Source organism: Ranitomeya variabilis, chromosome 7, assembly GCF_051348905.1.
Source record: "Ranitomeya variabilis isolate aRanVar5 chromosome 7, aRanVar5.hap1, whole genome shotgun sequence".
In the NCBI taxonomy this organism is placed as follows: domain Eukaryota; kingdom Metazoa; phylum Chordata; class Amphibia; order Anura; family Dendrobatidae; genus Ranitomeya; species Ranitomeya variabilis.
The window spans coordinates 157,200,063-157,212,812 of NC_135238.1; the positions used below are offsets into that span (position 1 = coordinate 157,200,063).

General features: G+C 49.7%; 1 long non-coding RNA gene across 1 annotated transcript; it reads left to right on the plus strand.

The window, feature by feature from the left end:
* Positions 1-3,270: 3,270 nt before the first annotated feature.
* Positions 3,271-8,291, plus strand: LOC143784199 (uncharacterized). The gene is made up of 2 exons (XR_013217734.1): positions 3,271-3,342; positions 7,062-8,291. It is a non-coding gene; the product is annotated as an uncharacterized LOC143784199 (long non-coding RNA).
* The last annotated feature ends 4,459 nt before the right edge of the window (positions 8,292-12,750 follow it).

Below are 12,750 nucleotides of genomic sequence, written 5' to 3' on the forward strand. Positions count from 1 at the left end.
ATTATAATAGAATAATAAATTTTATTATGATCAAACAAGGCACACCAAACAATTAAAAACATTTAAAAACCAAAAATAGTACATACCCCAAAAAGGGGGAATGCCCCCCAAGACCAAAAGAAGGCTTACTCCACAAAATATATGCGTATATAGTATAATATGTACATTCAAATGACAATATATAATTTATATGAACATACACAATATATATAAAAAATGCAGCTGCTCAGAGAATAAAACTACAGTAATTGCTCTATAGGCGTATAGTCACTGTGACCATTATAATAATGGATAGATCATGTACACCAAATAGTGGTAAAAAGGTAAGGCATGTGTGGCCCAGCACCAATAATAAGCACAAATGTTGGTGCAATCCATGTGGTGGTTCAGCAGACAGAGGATTGCTGCAGGTTGTAGGCTTGTCGGAAGAGGTGGGTCTTCAGGTTCCTCTTGAAGGTTTCCATGGTAGGCGGGAGCCTGATGTGTTGGGGTAGAGAGTTCCAGAGTATAGGGGAAGCACGGGAGATGTCTTGTATGCGGCTGTGGGAGGAAGAGATGAGAGAGGAGTAGAGAAGGAGATCATGAGAGGATTGAAGGTTGCATGTAGGTACGTACTGGGAGACCATGTCACAGATGTATGGAGGAGACAGGTTGTGAATGGTTTTGTATGCCATTGTTAGTGTTTTGAACTGTAGCCTCTTGGCATTAGGAAGCCAGTGAAGGGCCTGGCAGAGAGGAGAGGCTGGGGAATAACGGGGAGACAGGTGGATTAGTCAGGCAGCAGAGTTTAGGATGGATTGGTGTGTTGCCAGAGTGCTAGAGGGGAGCCCGGAGAGTAGGAGGTTGCAGTAGTCAAGGCGGAAGATGATAAGGGCATGCAGTGTTTTTGTGGTTTCATGGTCAAGGAATGCACGGATCCGGGAAATGTTTTTGAGTTGGAATCGGCAGGAGGAGGCAAGAGCTTGGATATGTGGCTTGGAAGAGAGGGCAGAGTCAAGGATCACCCAGAGGCACCGAGCGTGCGGGACTGGGAAAAGTGAGCAGCCATTGACATTGATGGATAGGTCGGATGGAGGGGTAGAGTTAGGTGGGAGAAAGATGACGAATTCTGTTTTGTCCATGTTCAGTTTTAGAAAGTGAGCAGAAAAGAAAGATGAAATAGCAGACAGACATTGTGGGATTTTGGTCAGTAAGGAAGTGAGGTCAGGTCCAGATAGGTAGATCTGCGTGTCATAAGTGTATAGATGATATTGTAAACCATGGGATTCTATGAGCTGTCCCAGACCGAAGGTGTAGATGGAAAAGAGCAATTATAATGTAGATGGTTAGCACTCAACTAGGTAGAGTAAAGGTGCTAGTGAAAGGGAACCCAATGTTCCATAAGTCCAAGTCCAATATATAATCACTGCACTGAGTCGAAAAGGTATGCTTTAAAGTGATTTAATTTTATAGGTGATAGGTGAAGCGACAGTTTTGACGTTTCGGCCGAACCACGGCCTTTATCATATAGTCGCCTTTAGGGATCACCGGGTACATATTGTCACCGTTATGTAGTATTTCACAATGACGCAATGTGTCCAGTTTAGTGGGTGGTCCAATGGAGGATTTCAGGAAGTCAGGAGAGCGATGTCCTGACAGTAATGCCTGGGGATCATTGGTAGCGCAGTTTGTCATGTGGGAGCAGCGCCGTGCTGGTGCAGTGTGTACGAGTGTAGAGATGGAAAAGAGCAGGCGCCCTAGAACTGAGCCCTGGGGAACACACCGACAGACAGGGGGTGAGATGAGGAGGTGGTGTGGGAGAGGGAGACACTGAATGTCCGGTCTGTTAGATATGATGAGATCCAGGATACGGCCAAGTCTGTGATGCCAAGAGATGAGAGAATCTGTAACAGGAGGGAATGGTCCAGGAGGAGCAGGACAGAGTAGTGTCGCTTGCTCTTGGCGGTTAGTAGGTCGTTGGTCACTTTAGTTAGGGCAGTTTCAGTTGAGTGATGTGGTCGGAAGCCAGATTGTATCTGGTCAAAGGGAGCAGGAGGAGAGGTGGGAGGACAGATCAAGATGGACATGCTGTTAGTCATTTAATATGTCTGTACATATTTTTTGTCTCATCATGTCATTATATACTGATTATATGGATCTAATTCAGGAATCAGTGCATCATGATATCATATTGTATAGGTGTCTGCTGTATAACCAAACTGTATGGCTATGTGCCCACAATCCGGAAGTAGCATCATTTTGGATGCAGTGTATTTTTTCTCTGTCCAAAATGCTGCCTTCTATTGAACGCAGGTAGATCCGCATGTGTTCACTGAAGCATGCGGATTTAGTGCATCCAATACATTTCTATTGTTGAAATTTCTATCGTCTCCACAAGAGAAATTGGCATAGTGGACATGGGATTTCTATAAATTTCATCCACTATCCTGTAACATCTGGTCGCTGCAGTTTTGATGCTGCATAAAGACGCAGTGTCAAAGCTGCAACAATTCCCGATCGCAGGCACCTACTCTATAAGAGTCCTGATACGCTACAACTTTCCTATGCCTGTATCTTAAAGGATAGTGTTTGGGAAAGGGGGGTAGTGTTCTTTTTTTTTTTTACAGGTGAGATGAACGTAGTCAAGCTATGAGCTCCAAAGTCCGATTGTAAGGAGGAGAAGCGTGTTACCAGGACAAAGTCACCATATTGAATATCATTGTTCCATATATATCAGTTAGTTAATTGTAGTATGGCCTTGGTCCAGGGTTCTCGAACTGATTGCCTTTTCTCGGGGTCAAGAAGGATTTTTTTCCCTGTAACACACATTGGCTGAGCGTGTCCAGGTTTTTTGCCTTCTTCTAGATCATTGGTCTTAGGTAGTGGAAGAGATTGTAATTAATAAAATATGTTTAAAATCAATGATCTGTCTCCTTATGTCTTTATTTTATACAGCACTCATGTAATTGTATATGTGAGTTCTTATTTTTATGATCCATGCAGGGGCGTAACTACCGCGGTCGCAGGGGTCGCAATTGCGACGGGGCCCCAGTGCTTAGGGGCCCCTAAGAACTCTGAGCTACAAAATGGGCCGCCGGCCCTTTAAATAAATCTTCTTTACAGGCCCTGGTGCGCGTGCACTCTCTCAGTGCATGCGCGATCACGGGTGGGACTGCACTTGTCCCGCAGCAGAGCCCCTCCACCGCTGAGAGCCGCACACCACAACTATGGCTGCGGTAAATGCTAGAGTGTATGGGCTCCTTCCAGGTGTGACGCCATTTCCGGGGGCATGTCCTATCGGGAGGGGCGTGTTCTCCAAGGCGGCAAAGGAAAGCAGCATGACAGCTTGTGGACGCCATGGAGGTCAGTGGTTTCAGGGTGAAAAATGCTACTTGCCGCTCGCTATTCGCTATTGGGGGGAGGCCCTGTGGTGGTCGACCTACTTGTCTGTGTGGGGAGTGACCCGTGGTGGGATTTTGGGGGGCTCCGCTGTTGCTGGCTATTGTGGGGGACCCCTGCTGTGGGATTTTGGGGGGCTCCGCTGCTGCTGGCTATTGTGGGGGACCCCTGCTGTGGGATTTTGGGGGGCTCCGCTTCTGCTGGCTATTGTGGGGGACCACTGCGGTGGGATTTTGGGGGGCTCCGCTGCTGCTGGCTATTGTGGGGGACCCCTGCTGTGGGATTTTGGGGGGCTCCGCTTCTGCTGGCTATTGTGGGGGACCCCTGTGGTGGGATTTTGGGGGGCTCCGCTGCTGCTGGCTATTGTGGGGGACCCCTGCTGTGGGATTTTGGGGGGCTCCGCTGCTGCTGGCTATTGTGGGGGACCCCTGCTGTGGGATTTTGGGGGGCTCCGCTTCTGCTGGCTATTGTGGGGGACCCCTGCTGTGGGATTTTGGGGGGCTCCGCTGCTGCTGGCTATTGTGGGGGACCCCTGCTGTGGGATTTTGGGGGGCTCCGCTTCTGCTGGCTATTGTGGGGGACCACTGCGGTGGGATTTTGGGGGGCTCCGCTGCTGCTGGCTATTGTGGGGGACCCCTGCTGTGGGATTTTGGGGGGCTCCGCTTCTGCTGGCTATTGTGGGGGACCCCTGTGGTGGGATTTTGGGGGGCTCCGCTGCTGCTGGCTATTGTGGGGGACCCCTGCTGTGGGATTTTGGGGGGCTCCGCTGCTGCTGGCTATTGTGGGGGACCCCTGTGGTGGGATTTTGGTGGGCTCCGCTGCTGCTGGCTATTGTGGGGGACCCCTGTGGTGGGATTTTGGTGGGCTCCGCTGCTGCTGGCTATTGTGGGGGACCCCTGCTGTGGGATTTTGGGGGGCTCCGCTGCTGCTGGCTATTGTGGGGGACCCCTGTGGTGGGATTTTGGGGGGCTCCGCTGCTGCTGGCTATTGTGGGGGGCCGGTGTGGTTTTGGGGGGCTCCGCTGCTGCTGGCTATTGTGGGGGGATCCCTGCGGTGGGATTTTGGGGGGCTCCGCTGCTGCTGGCTATTGTGGGGGACCGGTGTGGTTTTGGGGGGCTCCGCTGCTGCTGGCTATTGTGGGGGATCCCTGCAGTGGGATTTTGGGGGGCTCCGCTGCTGCTGGCTATTGTGGGGGACCCCTGCGGTGGGATTTTGGTGGGCTCCGTTGCTGCTGGCTATTGTGGGAGATCCCTGCGGTGGGATTTTGGGGGGCTCCGCTGCTGCTGGCTATTGTGGGGGACCCCTGCGGTGGGATTTTGGTGGGCTCCGCTGCTGCTGGCTATTGTGGGGGACCCCTGCGGTGGGATTTTGGTGGGCTCCGTTGCTGCTGGCTATTGTGGGAGATCCCTGCGGTGGGATTTTGGGGGGCTCCGCTGCTTCTGGCTATTGTGGGGGACCCCTGTGGTGGGATTTTGGGGGGCTCCGCTGCTGCTGGCTATTGTGGGGGATCCCGGTGGTGGGATTTGGGGGGGCTCCGCTGCTGCTGGCTATTGTGGGGGACCCCTGCGGTGGGATTTTGGTGGGCTCTGCTGCTGCTGGCTATTGTGGGGGACCCCTGTGGTGGGATTTTGGGAGGCTCCGCTGCTGCTGGCTATTGTGTGGGACCCCTGTGGTGGGATTTTGGGGGGACCTGCTGCTGCTGGCTATTGTGGGATTTTGTGGGGGGGGGGACTGCTGCTGTCTGTTGTGGTGGACTTCTGTGGTAGGCGACCTGCTTGTGTGAGGGGGGCTGCAGGCTATTGGGGGACCCCTGACCTGCTTGTGGGGGTGCGACCTGCTGCATGCTATTGGGGGTGACCCATTTTAGTGGGGGGTGACCTGCTTGTGGGGGGGGGACCTGCTGCTGGCAATTGGGGGGACCCCTGTTGTGGGATTTAGGGGTGACCTGCTTATGGGGTGACTTGTTTGGGGTGGGAGACCTGCTGCTGGCTATTGGGGTGACCCCTATGGTGGGACCCCTGTGGTGTGATTTGGGGGCGACCTGCGTGCGGGGGACCCATTTTAGTGAGGGTGACCTGCTTATGGTTGGGTTTGGGGAGGCGACCTGCTTGTTGCGGGACCCCTTTTAGTGGGGGCGACCTGCTTGTGGAGGGGTGACCTGCTGATGGCTATTGATGGGCCCCTGTGGTGGTGTTTGGGGGTGACCTGCTGGCTATTGAGGGGGACCCCTGTGGTGGGGTTTGGAGGTGACTTGCTGCTTACGGGGTGGACCCCTTTTAGTGGGGGCGACCTGCTGCTGGCTATTGGGGAGACCCTGGTGGTGGGGTTTGAGGGCGACATGCTTGTGGTCGGGTTTTGGGAGGGCGTGACCTGCTGTCTATTGGGGGGGGGACCCTTGTGGTGGATGTGGGAGGAGACCTGCTGCAAGCTATTGGGGGACCCCTGTGGTGGGATGTGGGGGGTGACCTGCTTGTGGTGGGATGTGGGGAGGCGACCTGCATGTGAGGGGTGACCTGCTGCAGGCTATTTGGGGGACCCCTGTGGTGAGATTTGAGGGCGACCTGCTAGTGGGGAGGCGACCTGCTTGTCGTTGAATGTGGGGAGGCGACCTGCTTGTCGTTGAATGTGGGGAGGCGACCTGCTTGTCGTGGAATGTGGGGAGGCGACCTGCTGCTGGCTATTGGGGGGATCCCGTGGTGGGATTTGGGGACGACCTGCTGCTTACAGATGGAACCCTTTTATTGGGGGGTGACCTGCTGCTTACTGGGGGATCCCTTTTATTGGGGGGCGACCTGCTTATGGGTTGGGTTTGGGGGGGGCTGAAGAGGGTTTAAGCTGGGTGGGGGGTGGACATCGAAGGGGGTGTGTGCTGGGTGGGGGGGTCCACGTCCGATGGGGGTTTGTGCTGGGTGGGGGGGTCCACGTCCGATGGGGGTTTGTGCTGGGTGGGGGGGTCCACGTCTGATGGGGGTTTGTGCTGGGTGGGGGGGTCCACGTCTGATAGGGGTTTGTGCGGGGTGGGGGGTCTGCATCTGGGGGTTTCTGCTGGGTGGGGGGTTCCGCGTCCGGTGGGGGTTGTATGTCCGATGGGGGTTTGTGGGGGTTGGACGTCCGATGGGGGTTGGACGTCCGATGGGGGTTTGTGGGGGTTGGACGTCCGATGAGAGTTTAAGCTGGGGTGGCGTTCGATTGGAGGGGGTGTCTGATGGGATTTATGGTTGGGGCAGGGGGCGTCATATTTGGATTTACGCTTGAGGGGAGGGAATGTCTGGTGGGCTTTGGATTTATCCTGTGGGGTCCGCTGGTTAATGTGAGGTGGAGGTTTCTGACTGGGGGAGCGAGGTTATGCTGTGTGGCCCGCTGGTTAATGTGAGGTGGAGGTTTCTGACTGGGGGAGCGAGGTTATGCTGTGTGGCCATCTGGTTGATGTGGGGGGGGGCTAATGCTTCATTGGGGTACACCAAAAAAAATATGAGTGTATGCTGCTTATGCTATGCAAAAAAAAAATTTAGGTATTTCCCTGTAGAGGAGGCCACACCACCAACTGGCACGAAGCTAATCCTTTTTAGCTTAATGTCAGTAGGAGGCAGACATGGGTCTGGACCACCCAGCCCAGTTTCTGACTTAGGTTTTGGGGGTTTTTTTTATTAACGATTTTCCTTTTTCTTTTCTTTTTTTTTCAGATACGGCTTTTGAGGGTGACAGTGGAATTGTCACTCTAATCTCCCACCTAGAATTGTCACTACCGTATCATCTGTGGTCTATGAGGCAAGGCCCTGACACATCAAGAGTGTTTGTGGTTCCCCAGAGGACGATCCATGCCACGAATCCCCCTACCCTCTGGCCCCCCCAGAGCCAGATAGAGTAGGGAGGGAAGACGAATCCGTTATGTGCCAGCCGCCGAAAGGTCTGCGTCCAGGTTATTCCATGCCCATCTTCATCATCTGTCTGTGAAGAATGATGTGTGATCTTCAGGACACATACATCCTACCAGGCAGTGAGGGGGCTACTTTAAAAAAAAAAAAAAAAAAAAATGGAAAGGACAGGACAAGTATGTCCTAGTTTGCCCCTGAGCAATATGGACGTCTCCTGGGGAAACCTTCCTATTCATGCAGCCTCCATGTTTTCCAGAGGCTCCTGTGACCCTGCTCTTAAAATATCCAGGCTTCGGTCTAGGCCTTCTCTGGTGGCCGGTCCACACCGCCAGTGCCCTGAACAATCATGCACGCCAACTTTCTAGTGTGTCCTACTCTGCACCTATCAGTTTAAGAGTACTTCGCTTCTGCAACAGAGGACTAAAGTCTGCCTCCCAAGAGATCTGCTGTTCAATTTTGGTTGTTTTGGAAATGTTCTGTCCAAAAAAACGACGGGACAACTCTCCGACCCGCCAGGAAAAGACGAGACCTTCCTTTAGGCCAACCCCCTCCTGGCATCCATGAACCCACCGGCACTGGTCTGCTAGGCCTGGATCTAGCAGACTCTCTTCGACATGATGGGGCGTTCCCACCTTGGATGTTTCTCAGGGTCGGCTGCCGTGTCCTTCACAATTCAAGGCCGTTATTATGGTCTCTGGTCTGGGACACCGAAACCTCAGACATTGGAGGCAGGCCTGGGGGGGGGGGGGGGGCAGAGCCACATACCAAACCGACAGTCCAGCCCCCAGGCACCAACAGCATATTACAGTTTTAAAATACTGTAGAAATGCATAAAATGAAACAAGCAAGGGCATAAAGTTATTCAATGCAAAAAAATGCAGTTTTATAAAATTAGAAATGTTTCTATATCTAATGGTAAAATGATATTTATCCAGTATTTCTATAAGTAAAAGTCTGAGATTTCTGTGGGAAATGGTCATTTGTTCCTCTTAAACCAGTTCTGAATGTAAATAAAACATTGCTCTGATGAAGTCTCCACATTGTATTTTCGCCTTTCATTTCATGTGTAGGGCAGGACAAGCCCATGATGTATCTGTGTAACACATGGAAGGTGCTATAATAACAGCCTTAGGCTGGTTTCACACCAGCGTTCGGCAGGGCTGCGGATGGCAGCCTTCTTCCTCCGTTAAGGCTACTTTCACACTAACGTCGCTTGCTGTACGTCTCAATGCGTAGTTTTGGAGAAAAAACGCATCCTGCAAAGTTGCCTGCATGATGCGTTTTTTCTCCATAGACTTTCATTAGCAACACATTGGGACGGATTGCCACACGTCGCATCCGTCGTGCGACAGATGCGTCGTGTTTTGGCGGACCGTCGGCACAAAAAAAGTTCCATGTAACTTTTTTTGTGCGTCGAGTCCGCCATTTTCGACCGCGCATGTGTGGCCGAAACTCCGCCCCCTCCTCCCCGGAACTCACAATGGACCACGGATGCGTTGTAAAACTGCCTCCGCTGCCCACGTTGTTCTACATAAAACATACTGTCCGTCGGGCCGACGGTTTGCGACGGCCCGTACCGACTGACTAGTGTGAAAGTAGCCTAAGCCCCGCTCACTGCCACAACTCTTCATTCAGTTCCGCCTACGTCTGCATGCGTCCTGCATACCTTATCTTTAATATTGGGTACGCAGGCCAAGCGGATGCCTCCGCATGCGTTGTTTTAACGCGCCGACTGCAATAAAATGCAACATGTTGCGTTCGACGCAGTTCAGCGCATCTTCAAAATGAGGCATGCCTGCGTACCCAATGTTAGATGGGGGATGCATGCAGACGTAGGCGGAGCTGAAGGAAGAGGCGCAGCAGTGGGCGGGGCTTAATGGAGGAAGAAGGCTGCCGAACGCTGGTGTGAAACCTGCCTGAGACAGGTAAGCCACCTTTGAAACAATGTTCACATGTACAAGCTCTTAGCCCCTTTGTGGCGGGGCCAATTTTTTAAAATCTGACCAGTGTCACTTTATATAGTAATAACTCTGGAATGCTTCAACATCCCATTGATTTTGAGATTAATTTTTTTTTTTCGTGTTATATTAGACTTTATGATAATGGTAAACTTGAGTTGATATGTTTTGCTTTATTTTGTAAAAAAATCAGAAATTTTACAAATTTTAAAAAATATAAATTTTTAATGATTTTCCCTTTAAGGCGGGAGTCACACTAGAGAGGAATACGGACGAGTGCTATGCGAGAAAAAAATCGCATAGCACTCGAACCAATGTTAATCTCCCATCACTTTTTTTTCAAGGCCGTATATGTGCGAGTGAAATTGCAGTATGCTGTGATTTGCACCGTATATCAGCCGAGACTCGCCAATGAAAGTCTATTTGTGCAAGAAAAACTCGCACCACACGGGCCTTCAGTGTGACTTGCGAGAAATACGCAACGGTGTCCTTTGAAAGGCCCGACAATTCAGGTGCAGTGTACAGTAAAATCACACTGACAGGTTACAATAGAATAGATATATATACACACAGTATAGGTGTATTTAAAATCTAAAGAGATACACTACAGACCAAAAGTTTGGACACACCTTCTCATTTAAAGATTTTTCTGTATTTTCATGACTATGAAAATTGTACATTCACACTGAAGGCATCAAAACTATGAATTAACACATGTGGAATTATATACTTAACAAAAAAGTGTGAAACAACTGAAATTATGTCTTATATTCTAGGTTCTTCAAAGTAGCCACCTCTTTCTTTGATGACTGCTTTGCACACTCTTGGCATTCTCTTGATGAGCTGCAAGAGGTAGTCACTGGGAATGATTTTCACTTCACAGGTGTGCCCTGCCAGGTTTAATAAGTGGGATTTCTTGCCTTATAAATGGGTTTGGGACCATCAGTTGTGTTGTGCAGAAGTCTGGTGGATACACAGCTGATAGTCCTACTGAATAGACTGTTAGAATTTGTATTATGGCAGGAAAAAAGCAGCTAAGTAAAGAAAAACGAGTGGCCATCATTACTTTAAGAAATGAAGGTCAGTCAGTCCGAAAAATTGGGAAAACTTTGAAAGTGTCCCCAAGTGCAGTGGCAAAAACCACCAAGCGCTACTAAGAAACTGGCTCACATGAGGACCGCCCCAGGAAAGGAATACCAAGAGTCACCTCTGCTTCTGAGGATAAGTTTATCCGAGTCACCATCCTCAGAAATCGCAGGTTAACAGCAGCTCAGATTAGAGACCAGGTCAATGCCACACAGAGTTCTAGCAGCAGACACATCTCTACAACAACTGTTAGGGCTTGTTTCCATTTGCGAGAAACACATCCGTATCTCGCATGTGGAAACCAAGCTGTGGCGCCGGCACTTTGGAGCGGAGCGTGCAGCTCCATGTGTTCCTATGCGGCCGCACGCTCCGCTCTGGAGTGCAGGTGCTACAGCTTGGTTTCCACATGCGAGATACGGACGTGTTTCTCGCAAATGGAAACAAGCCCTTAAGATGAGACTTTGTGCAGCAGGCCTTCATGGTAAAATAGCTGCTAGGAAACCACTGCTAAGGACAGGCAACAAGCAGAAGAGACTTGTTTGGGCTAAATAACACAAGGAATGGACATTAGACCAGTGGAAACCTGTGCTTTGGTCAGATGAGTCCAAATTTGAGATCTTTGGTTCCACCCACCGTGTCTTTGTACACAGAAAAGGTGAACGGATGGGCTCTAAATGCCTGGTTTCCACCGTGAAGCATGGAGGAGGAGGTGTGATGGTGTGGGGGGCTTTGCTGGTGACACTGTTGGGGATTTATTCAAAACTGAACCAGCATGGCTACCACAGCATCTTGCAGCGGCATGCTATTCCATCCGGTTTGCGTTTAGTTGGACCATCATTTATTTTTCAACAGGACAATGACCCCAAACACACCTCCAGGCTGTGTAAGGGCTATTTGACCAAGAAGGAGAGTGATGGGGTGCTACGCCAGATGACCTGGCCTCCACAGTCACCAGACCTGAACCCAATCAAGATGGTTTGGGGTGAGCTGGACCGCAGAGTGAAGGCAAAAGGGCCAACAAGTGCTAAGCATCTCTGGGAACTCCTTCAAGATTGTTGGAAGACCATTCCCAGTGACTACCTCTTGAAGCTCATCAAGAGAATGCCAAGAGTGTGCAAAGCAGTCATCAAAGCAAAACGTGGCTACTTTGAAAAACCTGGAATATAAGACATATTTTCAGTTGCCTTACACTTTTATTAAGTATATAATTCCACATAGTTTTGATGCCTTCAGTGTGAATGTACAGTTTTCATAGTCATGAAAATACAGAAAAATCTTTAAATGAGGTGTGTCTAAACATTTGGACTGTACTGTCTGTGTGTATGTATGTGTGTATGTGTATATATATATATATATTATAATATATCACACGGACAGCGGAATAGCTGATAGTTAATTTGTCGGCTTCTGTTAAATCATTGCAGAGGCTGACAGGATAGGAGACATGGTTTACATACAGTAAACCATTGCAGAACAGTTAGACTTATATAGGTCAGTGACTAATACGGTTAGTAGTGTGTGTGTGTAAAATTTGGGGCCTGTATGTATTTAATAATGTTTTCACTGAAAAAACTGGCATGGGCTCCCGCACAATTTTCTGTGCCACAGAGTGAAAGCCAGTGACTGAGGACAGATATTATAGCCTAGAGAGGGACCATGGTTATTGCCACCCCAGAAAAGGTGCATCTGTAAGATGCGCCAATTCTGGCACTCAGCCTCTGTCTTCTCACTGCCCTGTAGCGGTGGCATATGGGGTAATAAGGGGTTAATGTCACCTTTGTATTGTAAGGTGACATTAGGCCAGCTTAGTAATGGAGAGATGTCTGATAGATGCCTCTCCATTACTAACCTGTGGGCTTGATGTTACTTGACAATAAAAAGGTGACATCAACCGCACAATTATGAACCCCTCTGCTACAGGGCAAGTGGGAAGAGCGAGGCTAAGTGCCGGAATTGGCACATCTATAAGATGCGCCATTTCTGCGACGGCTGAGAGCTGATGGTTTTTAGCCTGTGGGGCTGCCAATATCCATGGCCTCTTCACAGGCTATAAATATCAGCCTACAGCTGTCTGCCTAGCATTTGCTGGTTGGATTTTATGTCAATATTTTGTGTCCCCCTGTAAAATAGCCAGTAAAGGCTAAGCAAACAGCTGTGAACTGATATTAATAGCCTGGGAACCTTTATGGTTATTGGCTCCTTTCCAGAATAGTAACATCAGCTGTCAGCATTCCCACTGCTGGTTATGAAAATTATGCGGGAGCCCATGCAGGTTTTATTTTTTGAAAAATAAACATATTGCATTTCACGCAGGTTTCTTAGTTGGTTTTTTTACAGCATATGTAGGTTAATTATGTTAATGCTCCTACATGGGTGTGTGTGTGTCTTTAGTTAATATTAATGAGGGTATCTCGTGAAGAGTTTGAATAAGGAAATGCATCAAATTCCTTTAT